Source organism: Neomonachus schauinslandi, chromosome 3 (assembly GCF_002201575.2).
Source record: "Neomonachus schauinslandi chromosome 3, ASM220157v2, whole genome shotgun sequence".
NCBI classification, from domain to species: Eukaryota; Metazoa; Chordata; class Mammalia; order Carnivora; family Phocidae; genus Neomonachus; species Neomonachus schauinslandi.
Window position 1 is genome coordinate 190,636,753 of NC_058405.1, and position 26,685 is coordinate 190,663,437.

The window sequence follows — 26,685 nt, forward strand, 5'->3', positions numbered from 1 at the left end:
CGTACCTTTCCACATCATCGTCCCAGGACCTGGGGTTGCCTGTCCTTGACCTCTTATCCTGGAGGGAAATTCCTCATGGTGACCCTTCTCCCAGCCTCCTCCTTGGTGAAGCCATTCCTGACTCCTCCCCACCCCCAGGCCCCTGCCAGCCTCCCACCTCGGCACTTAGGTCTGTAGTCGCAGAGCCCGTCCGGCAGCCTCCCCCCTTGGTGCATCAGGGTGGAGGCCTGTCTCATGCATCAGTTTACCCCCACGGCCAGGGCAGCCCTCAAGGGCTGTCGATGAATGAACTTGTCTCCTCTGGTTATGAGGTTTATCTGGTTATTCCGGTGTTTGTTCTCCAGATGTAGAAGCGCGCTCCGTGTGCATCAGGCCCTGGGGTACGCACTAAAGATCACGTGGGACCCAAAGCGCTTACCAGCCAGTCTTCAAGAATCCCTAACGAAGCTCAGGGTCTCCTGGGAAGGCCACTATCGGTTCAGGGTTGGTTGCAAACTGGCCACGTGTACTGTAGGACTGGGGTCCCGCGGGACTAGGCGATCAGCCGCCCACAGCCCCCAGAACAGCCGGTCCTAGCCATGAGCTGGCACCTTGGAGCAAGGTGTGGGGCCCACCTGTCCTCAGCCTCAGTCCCTTCAGCACCCAGGTGTGGGACCTTTCCCGCAGGTGTCGAGGTCCTTGACCAGACACTCATGCCCAGCAGCATTATCCCCTGTCCTCCTGGGCTTCCCACCACAGGACTCATGATCTTGGGCTTACAACAGCCACGTGTCTCTGAAGTCTGGGGATCACACACGCTGCCTCGAGCTTCTTTCCAGCGTATCTTCTCCAACCAGCCCCGTGGTGGAGCGGTCTGGGGACCCCACCGCTGGGTCCCTCTCTCTGCCACTCTATCCAGTCTTCCATCTGAACCCCCACCTCCTTTCCAGGCAACAAGGTCAGCTGGGTAGGCAGACCTTCCTTACCAGAGGCTTTGTGGAGAGCGGGGCCCTGGTCCATGGATTGGCTCCCGACCTGGTGCCTCGCTGGCCAGTCCGGCGGCGAAGGGGTGGGGCTGGCGGAGATGCCCGGTGTGCCCCTGGAGAGATGCTCACACTGCGTGCCGCAGGCCAGGGTGGCCACCGCTGCATTTTAATGACGCACATGTGCTCCTGCAGACCCTTACACCCCCTTGCGGCGCCTCTGGACGTGGGACAGTTGTGTATCTTGATCACAATGGCGGGTGCTAGAATCGACGTGTGATGAGCTGGCCTCGGACGGCACGCACACCACACACACACACACACCCCACGTGCACGTACACACAACCACACACGCACAGCCTGCACGCAGTGGGGTCTCACCCTCCCTCTTCCGTGTCTTCCAGGCTGTCCTGTGGGGCTGAGGCTCAAGTGGAATTGGGACGCCTCCACGTCTGTCACTTCTGAAACCTGAACAACCTCAAGGGAGCCTCCCCCTCTGCTCTCCAGCACAGCGTTTGGACAAGGGGACAACAGCATCAAGTGGAAGAGCCCGGACCGCGCAAGTCCTCCCCCAGAGTCGGTCCCCACAGAGGAAGCGGCACTCACGGTCCTTCTCGCCGGTGACATGTTCCTTGTCATCCTTGCCACTGTTTGGATTTTTCTTCTGGGTTTTATTTTTTTGGGGGGGGGATTTATTCTTTCTGAAAATCTCTAGATTCAGGAACATATTTACAAGGATTGAAATTATGGATTTGTATTTCCCTCTAAGTGCCTTTTTAATGTATATTTTTTTAATAAAACAGAAATGCATTCCTGTACCATTCTGTTTAAACTGGACCAAGGCTCTCAGAAAAGGAACCTCGCGTCCCCTCTCCCCGCAGCCTCCGCATGACTGTTCCACGTAAGCCTGGAATCCTCCTCACACCTCGCCTCTTCTCTTTCTCATGATTTGCTCAGCTATCCATTTTTAAAGTATTTTCTGTTTCAGTGTATATGTTGCTTATTTGTTTTATTTATTGAGATATTTTTAACAAGCTCGGTGACTGCAACGTGGCTGTGTACCCTGCTCCCCTCCCAGGAATAATAAAGATGTCAGTGCAGCCCCGTCTCCCCTCTCCTCTTCTGTACCGCGCAGCACGGAATCTGCCCGGGAAGGTCGGAGCGGCTCGCGAGAAGGACGGTCGTGTCCCTTGAGAAGGGACAAGAAGGATGGGGGGCAGTTTACGTCCTAGGTCGTTGTAAAACGTTCTAGAAGCTACTGTCCCTGACACGGTCCGAGTGCGACATACCCAGGCGTGGGAAAGCAGGCGAGGCTGGCCCCGGCCCCTCCGTGCATCCCGCTTCTCAGCTGCTCTCCAGACCACTTCCCGCTTGTCCGACTGCGTCCATCCTGTGTCCCATCCCGCTGTCCGAGGTCAGCGCTCTCCTGCCGGCCCCGCAAAGCCTTCCCCACCGCCTTACGCCCGCACTCACGCCCCCGCCCCTTCACAGTCTCAGATTACGTCGAACCCCTGTGTTAACCGTGGGCTCCGCAGGCGGCTCTCCTGCCCCCTGGAGCCTTGTACACACAGCAGGGGGAGGTTGAGGAAGGAGCACCTGTGTGTACAGGTAACGTTGGAGTACGTACTGGGGTACCGGACCCCCAGAAGGGCCACAGTCTGCAGCTAAGAAGGAGAATCTGGCTGGTGTCTGGTCCAGGTGGGCAGGCTAACCGTGCAGACACAGCTCCATGAGGTGGGGGAGTCCGGGACCACCCCCCACCCCCGGCTGCTGGCCTTCGGAGCCCTTTGCCATATCTGTGGGCACCAGTAGGAGGTGTGAGTAGCCTCCAGGTTAAGGGCTGCATGCTGGGGAACTGCGAGTCACCAGGTCACCACCCTGAACCACCGGTGGCCTGTCTCTTGGCGGACAGCGGATACCGGGTCTGTTGGGCAGAGCTGTCCGTGGACGAGAGGCCACACGGAGCCCACCTGGCTCCCAGACAGGATTCTAGGGACGAGGACAGTGGTAGCCTGTGAATCTTCCTTCTCCACTGGAACTACCACCCGCTGCCATGGGAAGAGCAGGGGCTCTGGGAGCACCAGCCAGACCTCCACTTCCATCAGCTGGCTGGCTCCTTGAAATGACCTTGAGGCAGCACCAGCTTCCCTCAAGGCTGGCACCCCCTGGAGGGCTCCTGTGCACCCATCTGGGCGCCTGATCTCTGCAGCACGAGCCCTAGCACTGACAGCACACAGGAATGCACACACACACACAAGCACACACACACGTGTGCACACACGCACACGCACACCCCTCGCAGAGGCCTCAGGGACACAGAGCTGGGCCGCTGTGGTCCTGGCAGAGTCCAGAGCTGCCCTGTGCTGTCCTTGGGGTCCTGCAAGGGCCATTAGACACGCTGGCACCTCTCCTTGAAGTGATTCAAAAGACAAACACCACCAAACAGTAACACATAGAACATGCAGATGGGGTGGCCATGAAGAGCTTCTTTCTTGACCTCCGATTTGCAAAATTCATGCCTTCTCCTCCCAGAGCTAAGGCCAGTGCCTGGTCTGCCTGTGTCATGGCCAGCCCTGGGCCTCCACTGCAGGGAACCAGGCCCAGGTCCAGGCCCAGGACAGACAGCTTGGCCAGGCATGAGCACAGGGGCTGCTGGGGACGAGGGGTGCCTGGTGAGAGAAGACACTCTGCCTCTCCTGAGGGAGTCAGGGATGGAGCTCAGGGCCTCCAGCAGGGGACCCCAGGGCTAGAGTCCACGGAAAAAACTGAGGTCCTGTCCTGGGACCTGGGACATCCCCCTCTGCCCCTGGATCCCATTCCCCACCAGACACAAACACACTTGGAGGGCTTCTCTCTGGCTGCGGGCCCAGCCCTTGGGAAGAGAACGGTCATCCCCAGCCCGGGGTCCCAGCCCAGCTGTCTACACCTGGTCTAACAGCCCTCACCTGTACGTTGCTCCCTTCCTTTAGCAAATCAGGTATTTCCTCACAGATAGGAGAGCTGTAGTCCCAAAAGGTTACATGGGAATTAGGGAAAAGGTAGTAATACCTTAGTCATTGGAAGCATTTTCCAGAAGGCACGACCAAGCCCATCTGGGTCTGTAGGACTGACCAAGCCAAGACTGCCATCTCGGGAGATGACGCGAACACACGTCCCAGGAAGGACACTGAACAGAGCATTTCCGTGTCCAGGTTTCATGTAGAAATGAGCGGGCTGCAGGCACTTGGGCTGCTGTTCTCCCACAACAGCCTCTGGCCCTCCGGGAAGGAATAGAAGCCGTCGGATTAACTCCTCCCCTGCTGACAGAAACACCAATCCTTAATATTTGAGGAACGGCGTGACCAAGGATTTATATTCCAACTAACATATTCACCTTTGCGCTCTCTGCATGTAGCTTGGTGCAGGCACGTTGACTCCATTCATGTTCTATTCATTGACCGTGTGCTCTGGGTCCATCTGCTTAAATACTCCTTTCGTTGACATGCTCTCTACCTCAGACTGTGGCCCAGGAGAATCAGAAACCCTGCCTGGTCCTTTCCTTCCCAGCCTGAGGGTGAGCAGGAGGGCCCTACTTGGAGTCTTGATAACCTCAGGCTGTCTTGACTCCATGACCCACCGTTGCCCGAGCTTAAGAAGAACAATGGAAACTCTGTTTCCTTGTCTGGGACATAGAAATGTGTGGAGCGCAAGTCCTGGGTATCGTCAGTGTCTGGACGTCAGGGACGCAGAGGGTGGGGAGACACGCTGGGGGTGGAGGGTGAGGAAGGGGGAGTGAGTTTGGGGCAGCAGGGGTAGTCATTGCCAGAATACTGGACATGGCCAGGGACAGAGAGATGTCAGGATTCTTGCCACACATTAAGGACACAGCTTTCTCCCACAAGCTTCCCCGAGCCCCACTGGCGATCTGGATTATCTTGGCAGTAGGTGGTTTCTTTATGATCACAGGTAAATCCTGGAGGCAGTGGGCAGGTGCCAGGCTGGAGGCATGCACAGGGGCAGGACAGACACCTGCCTGTGACTCAGGTACAGAGGAGACACACGGGCCAGGCCGGGACCTAGGGAAGGCTCAGGGAACTATCACCCCACAGAAAACTTTACCAAATGAGGAGACAAGCAAGTGATGCGCACCCACATCCTGAGACTGATTTCTGCTCCCCACCCTTCCTGCTGTGGGTGTCCTCATCGGCATCACGGTGCCAACATCCCTGCCTCTAGGGTGGGCATTGGGCTGAGCCGGGGCCACCCACGAACTACACCCAACCCAGTTCCTGGCACCCAGCGAGTGTCTAGAATGGGAGCATCCAGAATGGGAGCTGTTGCTGCTGGCCACCTTCCCACTCCCTGCCTCAGTTTCCCCTTCTATTAGCCATGGTGGGGGACTGAGTGTCCTGTGAAAGCCATTCAAGTTGGTTATGGGTTGAATTACGTCCCCCCACAACCCTATGTTGGAGTCCTAGCCCCCGGTGCTTACTTGGAGCTGGGGTCTTTGCAGGGGTGGAAGTGAGGCCATTGGGGTGAGCTCAATCCCATATGACAGGTGTCCTTATAAGGAGAGGAGATTAGGCCCAGACATGGGGGGAAGACCATGCAAAGACATAGGGGGAAGACAGCCATCAGTAAGCCAAGGAGAGGGGCCTGGAACACATTCTCCCTCGGGGCCCAGGAAGGAACAACCTTGCACACACCTTGGTCTCGGACCTCTCCCCACTCCAGCACGGAGAGAGAGAGCACATGTGTTGTTTAAGCAGCCCTGTGCCTGGTGCTTTGTTAGGACAGCCCTAGACCAAGCTATAAAGCCCCCTGCTCGTGTGTTGGCTTTGTTGAGAATAAAATGAAAAAGTAAAATGAGACTAGAAATGCATGAAACCAGTGGGGTCGGCCTCCCTCCCCAAGCTTACAAACGCCGTGTGGGCAGAACTATGGGTTCCTATGCAGCCCGTGGCCAGACCTCCCAGTGGGAGGGAAGGAGGCGAAGGTGCAGACGAGGACACGGATGGCACCATGAGGTCAAGGATGATAACGGATGATGGGAAATGTGGTTTCCTGGTCTTCCTGATGGTGCTGACCATGGAACAAAATTCCCTGTGGATACAAGGGTGAGTGGCCCGCGCGGCCCCTCCTCTGGCCCCTCCCTCCCCTCCCTGCCTGTGGGAAGGAGGGAGAAGGCCTTGCAGACTTCCTCGGAGCACTCTGCCTACAGACAGCCATCCTCTGCTTGATGGAAGGGAGAGGGGGCTCCGGGCTAATTGCCGAATTACGGCCCACAGGAGAGGATGTCTGTCTGGGTTTCCACTCCACTTGAGATGTTGTGCCCAGCCCCGGCGAGCTGCCACCTGATGGGTCACCCCTTCTGTAGAAGCCAGACGTCCAGCTTAGAGCAAAAACACAAATCCTTCACAAGCAAGGCTTCTGCTTAAAAATGCAGACTGGGGGCAGAATGCCATGGTCCTGCCCCCACCCAGCAGGGTTCCTAGGTCTCAAGTCTTCTGGAAAGTTCACTGCATTTGGGGAGTTCTTTTCTGAGTGTGGCAAGTGGGACCAGCCATTGGACCCTTGCCTACTGTGTGTCCAGAGTGGCTGTGGAAGACTCCTGCCTTTCTGAGTACTTCCTTGGCCCCTCAGGTCAATTAAATTGACTAATCTCAAGGCTTCTCCATCAAAGTTTGATGTTGCAGGGCCCGTAGAAACTCAATGTTCCCCAAAGTACCGGGCTTCACGCAAGCCAGCAGAGGGGAGGGAGACGGCCTGCTTTAACTGCGGTCCCCTTAGCGTCAAACCTGAAACAGCCCTCGGGTCTTTTTACACTCGAGATGTTTCTAGTTGGAACGTGGCGAATGTGGTCCATCTCCTCAGGCAATGACAAAATCAAAGGCATTCGGTCAGCAGCTTGCCCAAACCCTGAGGTCCCACGTCAGAGGGGGGAAAGGCTGCAGTCCGCACCGCCCTGTAGTACACGTCCCATCCGTGAAGCCTGCGCTCTTTGACCTTAAGCCTTCCTCGTCCTTGTTCGAGAACTTTCTCTGGAGCAGGTCCAGAACACTCCGGCTCCTTCAAAATTTTGTTGGAAGGGAGGTGAATCGTCAGCATCATGAGCCTTCTCTCGGGACTGGATGTCAGGGGCAGCTTCCCATTTTGGGGTCAGTTCTAAGAGGTCTCCAGACAATTCACAGAAACAGAGGCATAGAATGGCGCCCCAGACAGGCGTGGGCTGGAACCCCTCTGAAGGGGCCTGGCTGGGGCCCCTGGTGTCAGGACGGAAAATGTCAGCAGGGGTCCCTGGAGAAGGGGGTCGGCTAGTCCTCGGCCCCACCCCACCGGCTGTTCCAAACCTACCCCGGGCCCTCCATCAGCCACGGCCTGGCCTCAGTGCCTGCTAGAGAAGCTCTACCCATCAGGTGCTTAGCAGGGCCGTGGTGACAGCACCCACGTGGTGGACAAGGACCAGCTCAGCAGCTCCACGCCGGCCTGTGGGCACCTGGAGCTTTGCAAACACTGGCAAACTGCGCCAGGCCACACTTCTCCTCTGCTTGACGGCGGCAGGACTCCGCGTGCTTCGGCCAGGTGTTTGGGGCTTTCTGCCGGCATCACCCTGCAGCCCGTGTAGGCAGCTGGGGAAGGCTGCAGGGTGACCCAGGCCAGTTAGAGGCACGGGGGGAGGCAGCGGGGGACTCCTCCAGAGCTCCCGGGCTCCCAGGAGACGTACCGTCTCTCTGCACGTCCATCACGGCACAGCCGGCCGGGGCCGGGAAGGTGGCCTGCCTGGGTCCCAGAGCAGGGCCCAGCCTCACTCACCGGGGCTAGACCAACGCCCCTGAGGACTCAGCCCGGCCCCACCCCACCAAGGCCTTCCCTTTGAGCATCAGAAGTTTTCGCCCGCTGCACCCCAAGCTGCCAGCCGTCTGGGCCTGAAAGAAACACGGCTGGTTATTTGTGGTATGTGTCACACCGTGTTCCCGGAACAAGCCGGGCAGAGGCCCTGTTAGAAACTGGATTCGTGGTCTGAGTTTCTTCTGCTGTAAAATGGGATAGAACCCCTTTGGGCCTTTCTCGTGGGGCTTCACGGCAATAAGATGATCTGCGCAGATCTCATCGTGACTCGACTCACAATAGGGTCATATCATAGTAGGGTCCTCCGTGCGGGTGAGCTGTGCACGGAAGGCGGGTCACCCGAGGGCGTCTTGCAGCTTCCGGGGCCCGCAGGGATGGTGTGACCCACCACGCCAATGACACATGCTGAGTGCTCCCTGTGGTTGATTTTAGGGCTAAAAGCCTCCCTTCACAAGCCTACCCACCCATGTGGCAAAGAGATCCAGGGACAATGTTTTCTCTACACACACCCCAACTCTCAAATGGTCTTTGGTTTCTGTTTGGAAACAGTGAGCATGCTGTTAGCAACAGCTGAGCTGAGCCAAACGTCCTGGGCCCTCAAAGGGGGCAGCAGGTTCAGGTGAGGACAGGAAGGGCCAGCAGAGAACTTCCCACGCCCCTCAGCTGCCCCTGAGGCCCTCTCCTCCTCCCCTCACCTTTCTGCCCCCCCCCCCACATTCAGGGGAACAGCCCGGCAAGCCTCCCGGAGGGTGCCTTGCCTACTGGGAGCGGGCAGGGCTGCGGGGGCACGGAGCCCTCAGCTCAGATGAACGTCTAACCGAGCAAGGAAAATGGGGCCGTGCTCAAAGGAGGTGCTTCGGAAGAGGGACTTCTGATGCTCTCGGGCTTTCCCGGGGTGCCCCAGATAAGCTCCAGGTCAAGGAACAGCAGAAGAATGACTCCAACAGCGCCTTGTGCTCAGGGAGGCTGGGACAGGAAGGGACTCAGGGGAGGGCAGTGACGGGACCCTCGCCTCCCCGGGTTCCGAGGGGCCGGTGACTAGAGCAGCTGGTGCTCGGGAGCAGAGAGACCAGCCGGAAGGTGCCTTGCTGGGAGGAGGTTAGAGGGAAATGCACAGGGGCAGCTGGGCTCATGCTCTGGACGGTGAAGGGCCCCCCTCCGTGAGCAGGGCCCGCCAGGGCGGGTGACGTTCAAGTCCAGGCTGGGACACGCTAGGTGAAATGTCCAGGAGACCTGTGGGGTTTGGACTGTGCGGCACATGGGGAGGCGTGTGGTGGGCCAGGCGAGGTTGCTGAGGCGGCGATGGTGAGCGAGAGGACAGACACGGAGGAGCGGCCACCACGCTGCCGGGCAGGGTGCGTGGAGGGAGAGGACCTGGTGCTCTGTGGTCCCAGGAGAGCCCACCAGCAACCAGCTGGAATGTGGAGGGCAGGGCGCAGGCGGCCTGACTCCAGGAGGAGGAACCACCTTGGGGGCTGGGGGAGTGGCAGGGGGTCCGTGAGTGGTCAGTGATGGGGGGTTCTGGGAGACCCGGGCTATGGCGTGTGGTGCAGGAGAGCGGGCAGCCTGCAAGGAAAGGGGTGGAGGAGTCCAGACAGTAGGGGAGGGGAGGGCCCAGAGATCTGCCAAGAGGAGTATGGAGGGCCCTCTGTCAACCATTGTCTGCACCTGGGGAGCTCAGAGGGTGTGTGGAAAGATGGAGCAGAGGTGGTGGGCATGAGCACGGAGGGGTGTGGGCGGCTGAGCTGGCCGGGGTGGAAGGCTGGCATCTCGAGGACGGGGTTGGCGGGCCCATGGGGTGGGAAGCAGCAAGGAGCTGGCCCGGAGGGGCAGCCGAGTCCCTGCTGGGGGTTCTCTGAGCACTGTCGGGCCCCAGGGCTTGCGGAGAATGGCCTGCGGGAGGTATGCCTCTTTGGAGCCACCCCCGCTACGGGGTTGTGAGCCTCGGACTTAGGGAGCCCTTCAGCAAGTGGCTTCCCAGACAGGTGCTTTCCAACACATGGCCTCCGCTATAGTCCATCACCCTGGGGGGCCTGGGGACACTTAGCTCAAAAATAGCTCTGGGTCGAAGAAGAAGCCTGTGGTGCTGCCAACAATGCAGGGGGAGCAGGACTGAGGGCTCTCTGTCCCACGGCATCATGGAGCTGCTGGATCGAACTTCTCCTGAAGGTTCCTGAATCCTCCCCCAAGGACATGGCCCTAGCCATTCACATCCATATGAACGGGGTTTCCTGTCTGTTTATGATGTAAAAAGTCCTAAGAGAGTCCACCCAAACAGAAATTAGATCATTGTCTGCTAACAATTGTTACGAGTGTAGAATTTTATGAGGGGAAAGGGAAACCTGTTTTGATCTATTGGCATCATAATAATCCACATCCAAATAGTAACCTTTACAATGACATTGAGGAACATAGAAACCACCAGGTGTAAGGTTCTGGGCATCCAGGTGAGCATGAGGGTCACTGTCACAGCCGCCCAGGCTGGAAAAGCCTGCCTGTCACTGTCAGAGGAGGAAGAAGAGAGAGATGGTTTTCTGATCTGACGAAACACAGCATAACACATGCCCTGTTCTTCCTCTGCTTCCCCATCTGTGAGGAAGGAGTCAAGGAAGCTCCAGACAACCCGCAGGGCTCTCGGGAGACGGAAATGGGGTGGCAGATGAGCAAGTCAGCTCCAAAGCCGCGAAGGGCGGCCCAGACTCTTGCTGTCATTCCGGGAGATGTGTGGATGTGAAACATGCCATCGGAAACATCCGGTGGGTGTTGGAAGCTCAGTCCGGTGGGCTCCGTGCTCCTGGCTTCAAATGTTGTCCCAGCTTAGTTCATCTGGCTCGGGGTCGCCAGACGGACAGGTGGGCCGCTCTTCCATTTCTGACGGACACACTAAAAATAAACATTCCCTCGGGGTCAAGGGCCCTGAAAGCTGTTCTCACGCTCTCCCTGGTCTGTGGGTAACACTGCCAGGCAACAGCCCTCTGTCGGGGGGTGGGAACCACAGGGTCTCAGACGAGGGGAGCACACATGAGCCAAACCCTTGGATGATGCATCTGTCTTGAAACCCACATCTTCCCATGCTCAGCTCAGACAAGAGCTCTCGACCTTGCCCCAGTGTGGGCTTAGACATTTGCTAAGGCAATGTCTAAGAGGGTTTTTTCCCCCGTTTATGTATTATTATTATTATTTTTTTAGCAGACTCCCCACCAAACAGTATGTTACTTCTTTAGGCTTACTCCTCTAACTTGTTACTTCTTTGGTTTGGTTCAGATTTTGAAAACACATCATTTCAATGCCAAGATTAACAAAAGCTGGCTCTTTATGATGTTGGAATTGACCCAACAATTCACAGATTAAAAAAAAAAACAAAACTGCAGAACCAATCAAGTTGGAAAAAGCTGTACATTCTGTTCGCTGGATGGTCCTGCTGACCCAGGGCCTCCCACTGTCCATTTGGGGAGTTGTAAGAATTCATAAGAAACACAAGGAAAATCTCCCTGCCTTCATTTTTATGTCTTCTGTGTTGATACTATCTTCCTGCCCATGGCTCTTCTGAGTAAACAGCCTCATCTTTGCGCGGCCGCCCCATTGCCCTCCCCGCTGGCTGGAGCAGGGTGGATCCTGGACCCAAGGTGGCCAGCCTCCAGGCTGCCACGGCAGTGGCCTGGGTGGCCCGGGGGGCCTGGCCACAATGAGGAGCCGGGCTGAGCAGAGTCCTCTTGGGAACTGGGGTGCATAGAGACTGCTCTCACTGGGGCAGGAGCTGAAGCCGAAAGGATGTGTGTCTGGAATGGGGGCTCAGTTGGGTGGGGAGCCACGGAGCCTTGAGCAAGTGGGAGAGACACTGATCCAGGCAAGCTTGAGTACCTCGTATGTGATCTCAGCTGCACCTTAGAAAGGGGTGGCCTTCAGCTGGTCACTACCCTGCCCTGGGGGTCCCCCTTTTCTATGAAGACCTCATGATGTAAAAAGCCTCCACCATCACTCCGTTTTTTTCTTCCATGTTGGAAGCACAGTGTAGGTATCTGGTTGCTGTCCCAGCAGGGTCTGGATCAGGGTCTGTGCTCATGACGTCCCAGCCATGCTTCTTTATCATGTTCTTCCGTGAGGCACAAAAGGACAAGGGTGGAGCTTGAATTTGCTCTTCTGCCTTATTTGTCTGTGTCTACGAAGGGCAGCTAAAACTCCGCCAGGGGCTGGCCATTATCTGTTTTGTTCCCTGCTTAGCATAGAGGATCTGCTCATAAAGTGTTGAATCAGTTGACTTGCATGGCAAGTCTGATGTGGTCCAGGGTGCCGGCCAGCACTGCCAACCCACGTGAAGGGCCCAACTGCTCCCAGGAGAGCTGACAGCCTGGGGGGGGGCAGGTGTGTGCACCCCAGGTGTACGTTTGCTCTACCTCGACGGACAGCCTGCTCTGCTCTGAGATGCTCACGCCCACTTGTGAATACGGGGGAAAGGAGACAGATACATGGCAAAGTCCCGTTGGTTCCTCTCTCGTTTCTCCCAGCACTCTGGAGTTTTGCCCCAACAAGATACCAGCGGAGCGCAAGGTGCTCAGACACAGGGACACACAGTGAGTCTTGGAGGAGCTCATGCTCTTGCCCCCTAAAGTCCCCGTCTCGACCCGGTGTCCACAGGTGCCACCTTAGGAGTGCTTCCCGTGCGTTCTCCATCTCGGTCCCTGTCCCCAGAATTCAGCAGTGTCGGCATTTCTCACACCCTTCCCATCAAGCTGCCTTCCCCTTTAAAAGTAAAGTCCTATATTCACCATAGTGTTTCCGTGCTAGGGTTCTCCAGACAGAGAGAACCAATGGGATATATACAGATACATCATTTAACAGGAACTGGCTCCCATGATTATGAAGGCTGAGAAGTCCCACGATCCGCGTCTGCAAACTGGAGTCCCAAGAAAGCCGGGGGCGTCAGCGCAAATCCAGGCAAGGGACCCAGGAGCATCAGGGTCTGAGGGAGGGAGGGGACGGCTGTCCCAGCCCACGCAGAGAGAAGGAACTCACCCTTCCTTTGCCTTTTGGTTTTATCGGGGCCCTACATGGATGGGACGATGTCCGCCTGCCCTGCTGAGGGCCCTCTTTACTCCGTCTGCTGACCCCAGAGCTGATCTCTTCAGGCAACACTGCCAAACACACCCAGAGATCCAGTGTTGCCAGGAGCCTTGAGTGCACCCCTTATCCCAGTCAAGTTGACACATAAAATCAACTATCACAACTTCTTTACGGGTTAAGGATTCAAGATGTCTTTGTAACTGTGCTAGTGCTTTTTATTATGATCTCCATTCCTGTGTCAGCGCTCTGCTTACAAACTGGGAAAGGTTTCTGCCTTTGGAGCGTGCGCCCCTGGGGCTTCTCATGCCCTGTGCAGGGCGGTCGGTACTGGCCGCCCCCAGCCGCCCCAAGGCAGCGGTCGCGTCCCGTCAGCCTGACCACGCATCGTGGCATGATGACTCAGGGCTCGCCGTGGGCTGTGCCTCCTCATGCATTTCCTGCCGTGGCTCCTGTGGCCTCTGGGCCAGGTGCTCTCTCTGTCCTCTGGCCGCCCACACGGGTTGAGTTTCCAGCCCAGAGTTGTATGGCAGGCAGGAGAGAGAGTCAGAGTTTTTGCCCTTGACCCTCGTGTTTTCCTGCCTCTGTTTTTAACACACACACAAACACACACGCACACACACAACCCTGCGGCGATGCACACCCACGCGGGGCGACTTCTCCCACTCTGCACCGAGAACAACGAATGTGGGGGGTCCCCAGCCTGTGGGTTCTTGGTGGCCCGGCCGGGTGGCCCTCGGCTCTGCGGCTGGTGTCTGGTCACGGCAGAGCCTGGAGCCACTGGAGAGAAAACACACACTCGGGTGCCCTCCTGTTTTCTTACATGCCCTGTTTCTGTGCCAGGCGATGGATCCTTTCTCATCCACTCTGCTCACCGGGCTCTGGGGGTCAATGCTTCTGTCCTCCACCACACAGGCCTTTAAGCAAGAGTTTGGTGGGCGAGCACGGCCTTGTGTGGTCGCGTCCAGCTGGAGGAGGCGACGCCAGGCTGGTGGCTGGGCCGGGGAGCCCAGCATCCCCCCAGCACAGGCTTCCGCTGTTTTCCCGGGAATCTAAACCCCAGAGCGCGGGGCGGCCCCCTCAGCCTCCTGCAGGGTGACCCCACGAGGAAGCGCGCCTGCCAGATGGCCCTGTCAGCATTTCCTGGGAACACACACCCAGAGCCTGTGCACACGTGGGTGCACGCATGCGCTCACGCTCACGCGCACACGCACACCCCCATTAATCAGAGCTCGGTCTCCATTATTGTCCTGACCTCGCGCCAAAGCTGCGTTGATGAAGGCGGTTCTCATCGCAGGAGGACCGCAGATGCTTTCCGAGGGCTGGGAGGGTTTCGTCAGTTGGGCTCTTTCCAGTGTGAGTCACTGTCCGCCTCTTCGCCTTAATTAGTGTTCTGGGAGTTGCTGGTGTAACTCTGGTGAAGTCTAGAGAAATTAATCAAAGTATATCTTATACTTGAAATGCACTCAGAACCACCATCCGGCCAAATCCCCCGGCACTGGCACTCGGACAGTTCAAGCCTCCCCCCGCCGCCCGCCCCCACCTCAGATTGTTTTAAATTGGTTTGCAATTTCCCACATGCTCGAGGCTTGCCTTCCTCCCTCGATCTGGCACTTCCCTCTTCAGTATTTCCTTCTGGAAGGTTTTTTTCATTGTTTTCCCAACCGTGGCAGTTTCTCAATCCACTGCATACCATCTGTCTCCATAAAACGGTTCTCACGGAACCTGGGCCCAGGAGGACCCGGGCACCCGCCTCGCTCGGCACGGTCCTGGCACACCCAGCCGCCCCGATGCGTGGCCACGTTGTGTCCGAGACGGAGGAGGTTTCCATCGGCCGCTGGACGAGGCCTGACCCTGCCGACCCCGAGCCCACCCCGGCCGAGCAGGTGCTGAAACATGGGGTGCTCTGTGGGGGTGTCTCCGGGGTGAAGATCGTCACGTCCCAAATACCTCCCATTTCACTTGAGAGACTGAAATACGGACAACAGCCCGACCACCTGCGCACAAACGGCAGCCCGACCCACACCTGCAGAAACCAGCCCCGCAGCCGGCATGCTGTGGACCACCAGCTCTCCCAACAGCCCGGAGAGCCGACGTTGCCTGGGACCGTCAGCCCTGACGACCAGGGCTGGATTAATCACCAGCGGGTTCCCTGCCTTCTGTCTCGGCTTCCACCTCAGAAGCAAGCCCACGGCGAGTAAAGGTGGCCCACCCCCTTGCTGCGGTAAACCGAGTAATGAGCCTTTGTTTTTCTCCCGTGGTTGGTCTTTGTGCATCTGCACACATGTCACGTGTGAAGGAGCCCCATTTCTCCAGGACACATGCGGTGCCGGGCGCCCCTCGGCGACGTGCGGCTCTGACTCCTTCTCCAGGACGCTCCTCAGGAGCCCCCAGCCCCCTCCCGGGAGTCATCCTGCGTCTCTGGCTGGGGTGCTCCTGCATTCTGGGGGCCCCACTCTAACAGTCGGGAACATTCTTGGAAGGTAATAGGTGGCTTTGTGGGAAACCTAACTTGGTGGCACGGGACCAGAACGTGGGGACTCAGGCTCCCTCTGACTCCAAGTTCTCGGGTTCTGCAGGCGTCTCCCGGCCCCTGAATGGCGCATAGGAACACCGGGTCCCAGCCTCCGGCCCTGGCCCGGCCCCTCCCATGCACGCACCCTGCTTTCACCTGGCTGCGCTCGGTCCAGTCTCTCCTCGGGGGCTTTCCCACCTGGCCACTCCCCACACTTTCCAAGACTAGGGGTGGTTTGCCCCCTTCATCCGGGAGGCCCGCCTGAGCTGGGTGGGACCCCACGCAGCCCCTGTCCACTCCTGCATCCGGGCATGAAGCCCATGCCGAAGCCCTCCCCGGCGGGGGTTGCTCAGTCCGTCCCTGGCCTGCATCTTGAGTCCCAGCTAGGATGGGTGCACGGGGCTGGAGCCGCACAGACCTGCTTGCCCCGCCAGGGAGACGGTGCAGCGTTGACATAGGGTAGTGCTGCCCTGCTGCCTGCTTTGCAAATACAACTCTGGCAGGTGTGGTGGATGGAGGGGATGGGGGCGGGTAGAATACTGGAGGACAAGACATTCTTGCAGTGACCCTGGTGAGCCAGAGGGGCTGGAATGGGGCAAGGAAAGGTCGAGAATCCAAGTCATCAAGGTCCTGCCCCTCCTATGTGCTCTGTTTAGCAAGATGGACTCCAGGGGCGCCTGGGTGGCTCAGCCGGTTAAGCGTCTGCCTTCAGCTCAGGTCGTGATCCCGGGGTCCTGGGATCGAGCCCCGCATCGGGCTCCCTGCTCCGCGGGGAGCCTGCTTCTCCCTCTGCCTCTGCCCCTCCCCCTGCTCATGCTCTCTCTCTCCGCCAAATGAACAAATACAATCTTAAAAAAAAAAGATGGACTCCATGGGACCTTTGGATTTCTACCCAGAATGTCCCTAAACTGTCTGCATGATTTGGTGCTAAAAAGGCTCAGTTTGCCAGATGTCTTGAAAGGGTTTGAGCGCACAGAGACACAGATGCGTGTACACAGTGGGGAGGGGTGTGGGCACAGAGGTTTTGGACAAAGCAAGGCACTCTTGAGAGTGGAGGGTGCCAACGATCACACCAGGACAGGGCACAGACTGAAGTCACGGTCCCCTACCTCCCTGATGGCCGCGAGTAAGTGGAGAGCTGCTTGTGGGGGAGTTAAATTAATTATGAGGATGGGTGAAACAAGCCAACAAACGAACTCTACTTTGTAAGTGAGACCGAGTCCCTGACACCTGCCACCGTGGTGGGGAGGGAGACTGAGGTCTGTGGGTTGGCATTGCTGTCAAGGGGCGACGCAGACGGGGCAGGACGCAGAGCGGGGAGGGAGGCCTCCCCCGGCCGGCACGCGCTGAGCTTGCTTGCCCTCTGACGGACTTCCATGGCCCGGGAATCCCAGGTCCCTAGGGCCTGTAGCCACTCAAGCCGGGCGGGGAGATCTCTTTCCCCACTTTTGCCAAACACAGCCCGGCTCTGGGGATGGCGTCCAGGAGGCCGGCGGATTTAGAGCCCCTTGGACACAGGCAGCACAGGGCTGCTTAGTGCGTCAGGATGGCATTGGGGAGGCCCTCCCAGCCACGGGGAAGGAGGGCGCACCCACGAAGGGGCTGGAGCAGAGACAGACCCCACAGTCACCTGCACCCGACAGGGGGCCGCCCCCTGGCAATGCCCGGAAAGAGTCACAGGTCCCCCTGGAGAGCAGGGCAAGGGCAGGAAGTGGGCGCTCCTCAAGTGAATGTGCTCTGTTGGGGCCTGAGAGCACGCACTCCTGGCCTCATCTGGGTGACATTTTTATAGCCTTTCCCTGCAAAATGTATTCAGTGAGAAGATGCTGTGTTATCAGAGGTTCTATTGTCATCATCAACAAGAAAACATTCTTTCCAGCTTCCTTCTTCCAGAGAAGCACCTTTGACCGGCTGGCCTTTGCTCTCTTGGTGACTGCTGATGCCCCCAAATAAAAGTGTTGTACCTTAAACTCGTTCAGTTTCTCTTATCACATGATATTCTCCAAGAATTCTCAGAAGCAAATTACATACCATAAAAATGATTTGCTCCACGAAAGGCTGAGCTCAATCAGTAACCCATCAGATGCAAGGGGCTTTGTTTCTTCTCGAGCAGTGGTCCTCGGCCAGGGGCCATTTCTCCACGGGCACATCTGGGCCCATCTGGGGACACTTTTGGTGATCCCATCTGGGGGAGGGTGTTAGTGGTAGTGGAAGCCAGGGGTGCGGCCACACACCCTGAAAGGCACAGGACAGCCCCCACCACAAATAATGATCCGGTTCAAAATGTCAGCATCACCAAGGCTGAGAAACGCGGCTCTGGGTGAGTTCCAAATATCCCTCTAATTTATTTTGTTTGGATGGGCTCTTGGCTTTAGTGACTGATTTCAGCTCTTTTCATATTTAAATGCATTTTTTTCTGCTATTAATGTGATCTACGGGTGTTTCTATGAACGGGATCTGTTTGCACTTTTATTGTCTTTCCCTCCAGCTTCCTCAGGCCTTCTGGAGATCACAGATTGTGGACCCAGGTTGTTCATCTTCTGTTTTTGATAAAGGAGGCATTTCAAGTCCTGAAAATTGCCCCCCAACGCCACGGCCATGGTCCCTCCACCCTTCTGTGTACTGTGCGCCCCATCTCCCGGCTTTAGAAGTGTTTTGCTATATTCTGTGTTTCCCCCTCGATCCATGTGTTACCAGGGAAAGAGTCTTTCATCGCCAAGTGGCTGGGCGCCGTGTTCGTGCATGTGTTACTCAAGCATGTTTTGCTGCTTTGTGTGCGGAGGGAGCGACAAGGACCATGGGCCTTCTGCCTGCCGGTGCTCTGTGTGTCCTCGCCTGCCGTTGGCCTGGGGAGCTCCGTGCTCGTCCCACTTCCTTCTCCTCAAACGTCCACTGACTCCACTCCGGGGGTTACCTTGGTTTAGATTTCATGAGCCTGAGGGTCACTGGGCAGAGATGGAGGTTTTCAGATGCCCACTCCTCTCCCCCTGCCCTCCCTGGTTCCGCTCTTCCCGTCTGCTGAGGCGCCCACTGTGACCGCGTCCCTCCCAGGACACGCCATGGGTCCCGTCCGACTGGCCCAGACCTAGGCCATCCCTCCTCTCAACTGAGGTCGGGGCCCTGATTGAAGGAAAGCACTGGGATGCTGAGACATGGAAGGGGACCGCCAAGCTGATGCCCTAGAAAAGGTGGAGACCCTGGATTTCCCGAACCGCCGGGCCTGCGCAAGTGGCCCATCCTCCCTTGGACGACCAACGCTGTCTCCCTGAGGAGGACACAGAGGCTTCTCCTCGTGGGACAGCATGCCTTCCCAGAACCCGCCACCTCCCTCCTGCCTCCAGTGCAGTAAACGGTGAGGTCCCAGGTCACCGACTGGGGCCATGAACCTCGCCGACGCACCCCGACGGGAGCAGGAGGGCCCTGAGTGGCCAGATCAGGGGCGGAAGGTGCGGTTTGCTAAGAGGGGGCCTTCCAGAAGCTTGGAGAAACCTTGGCCCCCACAAGAGGAGGAAGGCCAAATGGCTGTGGAGGGTAGAGGAAGGGCGTCAGAACTGCCCAAAGGCCGTGCCCCAGTCGCATTTCCTGCAGCCAAGTGTGCGTGCTGGTGAGGGGCTCAGCATCGTGAAGGCACAGTGGCCGCTGTCCCCTGTGGGCCAGGGATGGTGCTGGGCGACACTCACACACCTGGGATCCCCCAGCAAAGGCCATCACAGTCTTGGAACAGTAGGAGCTCGTTCATTGGGCACGAATATGTGGTGAGTGGCCTGCCCCAGCGAGAGCGATGGTGGTTAAGAGAACATGGCGCCTCTGGGGACAAGACAGATGGACGGCCAATGTGCGTTCCCGACACAGGTCACCATCCCTTGCCCAGCGTACATGATGTCACCAGGGAGCACGTCGTACCAGAGTAGAAGAAGCTCCCGACAGAGAATCGGAGAACTCAGAAGTGAGAGGAGGCAGAGCCCACGTAGCCTGGCCGCACCAGTCCCTGGCTGGGCTCTCCCCGGGCCAGCGTGGAGCCTCAGAGCCCTCATCAGAGAACTGAGGTGATGCTGACCGCGGCCCACCCGCCCTGCAGAGCTGTACGATCCGTACTCGGTGGGACTGAATGACGGGGCAGCCCGGACAGGGGCAGACCCACCAGAATCCTGACACGATCCGTACTCGGTGGGACTGAACGACGGGGCAGCCCGGACGGGGCAGACCCACCAGAATCCTGACACGATCCGTACTCGGTGGGACTGAACGACGGGGCAGCCCGGACAGGGGCAGACCCACCAGAATCCTGACACGATCCGTACTCGGTGGGACTGAATGATGGGGCAGCCAGGATGGGGGCAGACCCCACCAGAATCCTGACTACAAACGTCACGGGCCTGGGTGGCTCTCAGAGACCAAAAGCCCCTTCCAGATTTTTATGTTAATGCGAGGGCTACTGGTTGGCAGGAACGGACCTCCGTCTACCCCAACCTGGGTCCCAAGCTCCCTCCATGCACATTTGGTTCTTGCCCTATACCTTCACTACCATAAGTAAGTGTCAGAGAATTCTCCAGAAAAAACACTCTTCCCCACCGGACACTAGTGCAAAATCCGCTTTTCTTGAGGCTTCTGTAGGGAAAGACAGAAGGACGCCCCCTGGGAATCCCGGCCTCCTGCCTTGCTCTCTGGCACCACCAGCAGGCAGGCCCCTCCCAGCCTTCCCTCCCTGAGCCGGCCATTCTTGGCTTCCTGGGCCCCCGCACAGGGTTCTGACCTCAGCCCTGCAAAACCATGGAGAAAGTCTCACCAGCCCCTCTTAAACCAGCAGCTTATGATTACTGGCTCCTGATGAATACCCAAGTGTTCTATTGTCCATCCCCCATAAACCATGGCCCCTGAAGAACGGTGGGGTATATATCACATTCTCCATCTTGGTACAAATAAATATAGGTAAGACTCCTTGCTGAGGGGGGTTGAATAATAGCGTCCCCCCTGCCAAAATTCATATTCACCCAGAATGACTGTGCCCTTATCCGGAAATAGGGTCTTTGCAGATGGGATTAAGGTAAGGATCTTACGGTGAGATCATCTGGAATACAGGTTGGGCCGATATCCAATGGACAGTATCCTCCCCTAGAGTCTTTGGAGGAAGCATGGCCCTGCCAATGGGACTTGATTTTGGACTTCCGACTTCCAGAACTGCGAGAGAATAAATTTCTCCTTGCAGTCGCTCGTTACAGCAACCCCGGGACACTGATACCCATGCACATGCGCACAATAAACCAACACAGCAGCAGTGCTGTGTGACCCCTGCCCTGCTGGATCCTCTTCCCTGGTGTGGTTGATGTCCCAGCTTTACCCCTTGCGTCTGGTGACGTCTCCTGGTAGGACAAGCGGGAAATAGATCCTTCTCTGTGATTGTGATGGTTCTCGGACTGTGCCCGAGAGGAGGACTCACTGCCAACTCAGCATCTGCAGGTTTAATTCTGGGGCCCTGGCAACCGACACGCACCCCTTGGACATTGGCCCTCCTAATCAATACCCCCTGAGGTCATCTTTGAACTGCAGAGCTGCCCGAGAAGGGGCAGTCCCCGGAGGCTGCATCTCCCTGCCAGCCTGAGGCAGGGATGAATGACTTCCAGGCCAGCACAGCCCCAGAGAACCTTCCAGATTACTCAGCATCAGTGGCAACTTCCTAGGTCACTCCACCCGACTTCCTTGTCCCTCCCATGGCCCGGCCCACTCCCACCCGACTTCCCACCCTGGCAGCCTGGGGCGAGGTTTGCTGTGAAACCGTTTCTTTCCAGGTCTATGTGGCTACTAAAAGCACTTTGAAACACAGAAGGCTCCTGGGAATATTAGCTGTCGTTCTGGCCGGGGGACATTTCATGGCGATCCGGGTGCGCTCCCTGCTTTGGGACCCCAGGGAGGGCGCTGCGTTCCAGCCTGTGGGACACTCTTCCTCTGGAGCCTCCATGCGTGGGACAAGGAGCCCTGTCTCCCCCTCCCGCATGCACCCTGCCTCTCCAGCCTCCACACCGGCCAGGCTCCTGGTTTTTCCTTCCACTCCGATCCTCAGATCTGCCCCGAAGCAGAAATCTTGGCGGCCACTTCTCTCGGGTCCTTTTCCTGTCATAAAAGACATTCCTGTTTTTAGTACAAACGTTGTTTCTTTTTTTCCCCAGCTGACTGTCTTGTTCAAAGAATACAATAAAAAAGTACCTCCCTTAAAAAAAAAAATCAAGATTAAGAATCAGTCTTAAATTCCCACCAGGGAGAAGGCACTGAGCTCTTTCTGGAACATGATCAACTCTCATCTCTCTTCCTGGCTTGGATAAATGTCTCCTCCAAGAGGCACTGTAGCTTAAAAACGTGCATGCACACCCTGGCTTCACATTTCTGCCACGATCTCGTCCCTGGAGCCCCATGGGGCCCTGAGGACAGTGTCCCCTCCCAGCCTGCCCCGGCTTCACTGAGGTCTGCAGGCATGGGTCTGGCCACTTGAGGTTCCATGAGGGTGGGGATGCTGACCCCCAAGCTGGGCTCTGAAGATGTCTTGACTAGAGTTATCAGCTGCATCCTCTGAGGTGCTACAAGAGGGTCTGATGCAAAGGTCCCAGGCTGCAGGCACCACCAGTGGTCTCCTAGCCAGGGACCCAAGGCCAACTTTCAGAATGTGCGCCTCCCCCCATCGTGCCTCCTCTTGGCCGCTGCACACACCTGCCTGGGACAGCAGAGGAGACTCTCCCCCCTGGCGTTCCAGGCTTCGTGGCCTCCCGGCCCCTGAGACACCTAGGTAGGCACATGTTCTCACTGACACCCCTTGGACATTGGCCCTCCTAATCAATACCCCCTGAGGTCATCTTTGAACTGCAGGGGTCCCAGAACGCAAAATGACCCTCTGGAAAGCCTGCTGCCCCTGGAGGCTGGAAGCTGGAGACCGAAAGGGCTCCTCCACAGATTAGCTCCCCAACTTGGACCAGTTCATTAACCTCACTGACCTTCATTTTCTTCATCTAGGGCAAGGGGTGAAGCCCAGGGTTAACCTGGTGGAGGGCGCAGTGTTCCCCTGCTTCCCATTAAAACAGGGATGAAAATTCTCAAAAACACAAAAACCAGCTGGCCACACTAGAAACTTTGTATATGGTATGAGGTTAAGGGTAGAGCTCATTTTTTTTTATATGTCGATATCCAATTTTTCCAGCACCATTGCTAAAAGACTGTTCTTTCTTCCAGTGAATTATCTTGCTATCTCTGTTAAAAATTGTAACCACATCTGCTTGAGCCTTTTTCTGGATTCTCTAATCTGTTCTATATATCTACATGGTTACCTTATGCCAACGTTGCGGGTTTTGTTTCTGTAGTTTTATAGAAAGCCTTGAAATCATGTGATGTAAATCCTCCAAATGCTCTTTTTACGTTTTTTTTTTTTTTTCAAAATTATTTTGGTTATTGTAGAAACTTTGTACTTTTTATATAAACATAAAATCAGCTTTGTGATTTCGACTCCTAAACAAGCTGTTGGAATTTTTATTGAGATTTCATTAAATCATAGATCAGTTTGAGGAGAATCGACATCTCAACAGTACTGAATCCTCTGATTCATGAACATGGTATAACATTCCGTTGAAGTAGATCTCCTTTAATTTCTTTTTCTGTTTTTTAAAAGATTTTATTTATTTATTTGACAGAGAGAGACACAGCGAGAGAGGGATTTACCTGAAACTTGCATGAGATCCCAGGAGCTGTTTTCCCGTTTTACAAATAAAACCGGGACACTGACCTACCCAGAGTGGGAAAATATCCAGGCCCAACTCCCCAGAGGAAGCCTGTTTTAATAATTAATCCAGGAACCATCAACCAAGGCACCAAGAATTCCCCAGCCAGAAAGGGGAAGCGTGGATAGAAATGTGCTCACTGGGGGTCTTACGAATGAGCTGGCGGGAATCATGATGACTTCGGTTTACTGGCCTTTCTTCTTCCGTCCCTCAGTCGGCACTACATCATACGTTCTTATTGACAAAGAATCTGTGCAAAGCAAAGAGAACATCACTAAGAATACTGGATACTGAAAATAGCTGTTATCTCAATACTTAAGCAAACACAGCTAGGGTATGTCATTAGCTTGGAAAAAGCAGTTACAAATAGCTAATGGAGGATGGATGAGACATGCTGATTCTTTTAAATGTAATTGGAGTATTTCCCACAATGACCAAGTTGTTCAGGATACATTCGTGGCCGACTGACATTCCTGATTGTGATTGCTCACCTCTCCTTCCTGGCCAACAGCCAGATACCGTTGCCTTTGGGCGTGACCCTGTGACTCGCTTTGGCCAATGGGCTATGAGTGGACATGACTTGTGCTACACCAAACAAACTCACCCCAGCCCTCCCTGTTGCTGGGGCCTCCACCAAGAGGATGGGATGTCCTGGAAGGGGACTCCTTCAGCCAGGGTCCTGGACCATGGAGACACATAGAGCAGAGCCAGCCCATGTAGAACATGAGCAAGGAATGAGAGCACTTGAGCCGTGGGCATCGGAATTGGTTTGTTATGTGGCCTCACTCAGCAAAAGCTGACTGTACAATATTGGAATCGCCTATGGATAAATGTTTGATATGATGTTTTTCAGATGGGTGTTTGTTCCTAGACAAGTTAGTTAAAACATATTTATTCTGACTTCAGTTAATCTTCATCTTATTTGTTTCAGGAAATAGTTAAAATGTTCTATCTTATATTGACAAAAAGATAAAAGACTATACCAGCCGTCAGACCAATTAATTTTGGCAACATAGATCTTTCCTTTATTAAATGCATGGAAAAAGTTTGAGCATAATTTGCAATAAAATATTGTTTTTTGTGCTTAATATTATATGATCAATATTTATAACATAGTCACATGATTTTGGATTATTAGTCACTAACTAATAGTAACTGCAGTGATATTTTTAAATTGTATTAAGTTCTTTATTTTAATTCCAGTGTAGTTAACATACTGTTAAAATTGTTATAATAGTTTCAGAGTACAATATAATGATTCAACAATTCTATACACTACTCCGTGCTCATTATGGTAAGTGTACTTGTTATGCAGAGATATTTTAATCCAGAAGAAAAAGGGTTTTAATATTTAGAGCTTCATAGTTATAGGAAATAAACAAGTTTCAAAGTGTTGATATATGCATGTTTGTTTTTTGATAGGAATAATAGGAAACAAAATAATAATAGGATGATGCATAAGAGACTTTCAAGCATGAAAATATACTACGTTAAGGTAAAGATCTGTGGAGGGAATGGAATGGGATCAGGAGTCAAAGAAGAAAGAGGAACCATGCAAACTCTCTGACGGGGGAGCTGATGATGTGTTTTCTAAGATGACACTAGCAGGTATGATTCATCATGACATTTACATTCCACTGAATACATTTAAAAGAGAAAGGCAACAGTTTCCCTTTTAAATCTATCATTTATAATATCCTTGATATTATAGACTTTGCAACCTTTTGTTTTTTTAGAGAAAGAGAGAGAGAGAAGGTGGGAGGGGCAGAAGAGGAGGGAGTGAGAAACTCAAGCAGACTCCCCACTGAGCACAGAGCCTGACACGGGGCTCCATCTTATGACCCTAAGATCATGACCTGAGCTGACACCAAGAGTAGGATGCCTAGACGACTGAGCCACCCAGGGGCCCCTAGACTTTGCAACCTTTTAACATATGATTAAAATTTTTAGATGCAAACTCAGAATGTATGAAGAATGCAGTTTTCCCAAATTATTTATTTATTTATATATTTTTTAAAGATTTTATTTATTCATTTACCTGAAAGAGAGAGAGAAAGCACAAGCAGGCAGAGGGAGAAGCAGGCTCCCTGCCAAGCAAGGAGCCTGACGTGGGACTCAGTTCCAGGACCCAGGGATCATGACCTGAGCCGAAGGCAGACGCTTCACCGACTAGGGCACCCAGGCATCCCTCCAAATTCTTTAGGGGAAAAGTTTGAGGACCACGCATGCAAAGCCTGCCAGTCAGGCCAGAATGAAGGACCCAGTGAGCCAAACTTTAACCGCTCTGAAAACTCTACCTGCTCAGTCACAGCCCCTGCATCTGGCCTGGAAACTCTGCAGATGGCACAGTGTGCTGGCAGCTGGGAGCAGGGAGCCCCTCTCTCCTCTGCTGCATCCGATCAGATGCATCATTTCCTTGTTTCAAACCCTTTTCCTTGCCCTCAGGATGGAGATGCATCCCTTAGCTGGACCACGAGCCCCTTTCTGACCGTGTTTTGCTGATCCCTAAAGCCTTAACTGTAGACATTAGCCACAGACAATCACAGGAGTGAGCGAAGCCTATGTGGGAAAGCAGAGATACACAGCCTCGCGGGGAGGGTGAGGCTCTGCACACAGGAAGGGGCCGGTGCAGGCAGAAACCGGACAGCGTGCACCTCCACCTCCATGTGCAGAGCCCAGAGGCCCCACCTGCCTCTGCTCTCTGCAGCCTGCCCTCCCCCAGACAGTGCTCCTGACACCTGAGTTCTTGCCCCCCACGCTCCTTAAGCAAAACCCCTCAGTGCTTGATGCACAGGGAACCCTTTCTGGGAAAAGAAAATTGATAAAAGAACTTCAGAATCATTATCAAATTTCTCCTTCTCTCTTTCTCCCCAAACCCACTGGGACCTAAATTCAAAGAGAAGACAATCTACTGGTTAATTTGGGGGAACTTCTCATGTTTTCGATATGGAGTTTTCCCATTGAGGGACATGGTATGCCTCCACAATAAAGAACTGAGATCCTATCCGCAAAGGTTGTGCACATTTCTTATTAGTTTTATTCTTGGATTTTTCTGTCTATTGTGAACAGATTCTTTATGTTTTCTTCCTTGACTTTTTTAATGAAATGAAACAGGCAGATTTTCTACTATAAAGTCATCCTGCACTTCTGGGCTACACCTTTCCTGCAGAGGGTGTGATATTCATTTAATATACTAAGAGGTTGATTTGCAAGTATTTGATTTCATATTTTTGGGCTTTCCTTCACAAGTGACATAGTCTTCTTTTTTTTGCACTGTCTTTGTCAATTAAAGTTATATGGTCTTGCAAAACGTATTGGGCGACGTCTTGTCTTTTCCTATGTTTCACTGTGTACAACATGGGAATTATGTATGTCCTATTACTATTTGAAATGATTCACCGTTGTACCACCTAAACTTCATACCTATTTGGACATAACCCTTTCATGATGTGTTCAGATTTTAATGCTTTTGGGGTTTATTTAGAATTTAACTATTTCTGAAATTGATGTTTTAATTTGCATATTCCTTTAAAATCATCCATTTTGTAAAGATTTTATATTTTCT

The 26,685-nt window shown here is 54.7% G+C and overlaps 1 protein-coding gene across 1 annotated transcript in view; it reads left to right on the top strand.

The window, feature by feature from the left end:
- The window catches only part of TWIST2 (twist family bHLH transcription factor 2), a 50,632-nt gene extending 48,580 nt beyond the window's left edge, over positions 1-2,052 (top strand). Inside the window, exon 2 of the mRNA XM_021678980.1 lies at positions 1,367-2,052. The gene's annotated coding sequence lies outside the window, so the exon portion shown is untranslated. The remainder of the gene's footprint in view (positions 1-1,366) is intronic.
- The last annotated feature ends 24,633 nt before the right edge of the window (positions 2,053-26,685 follow it).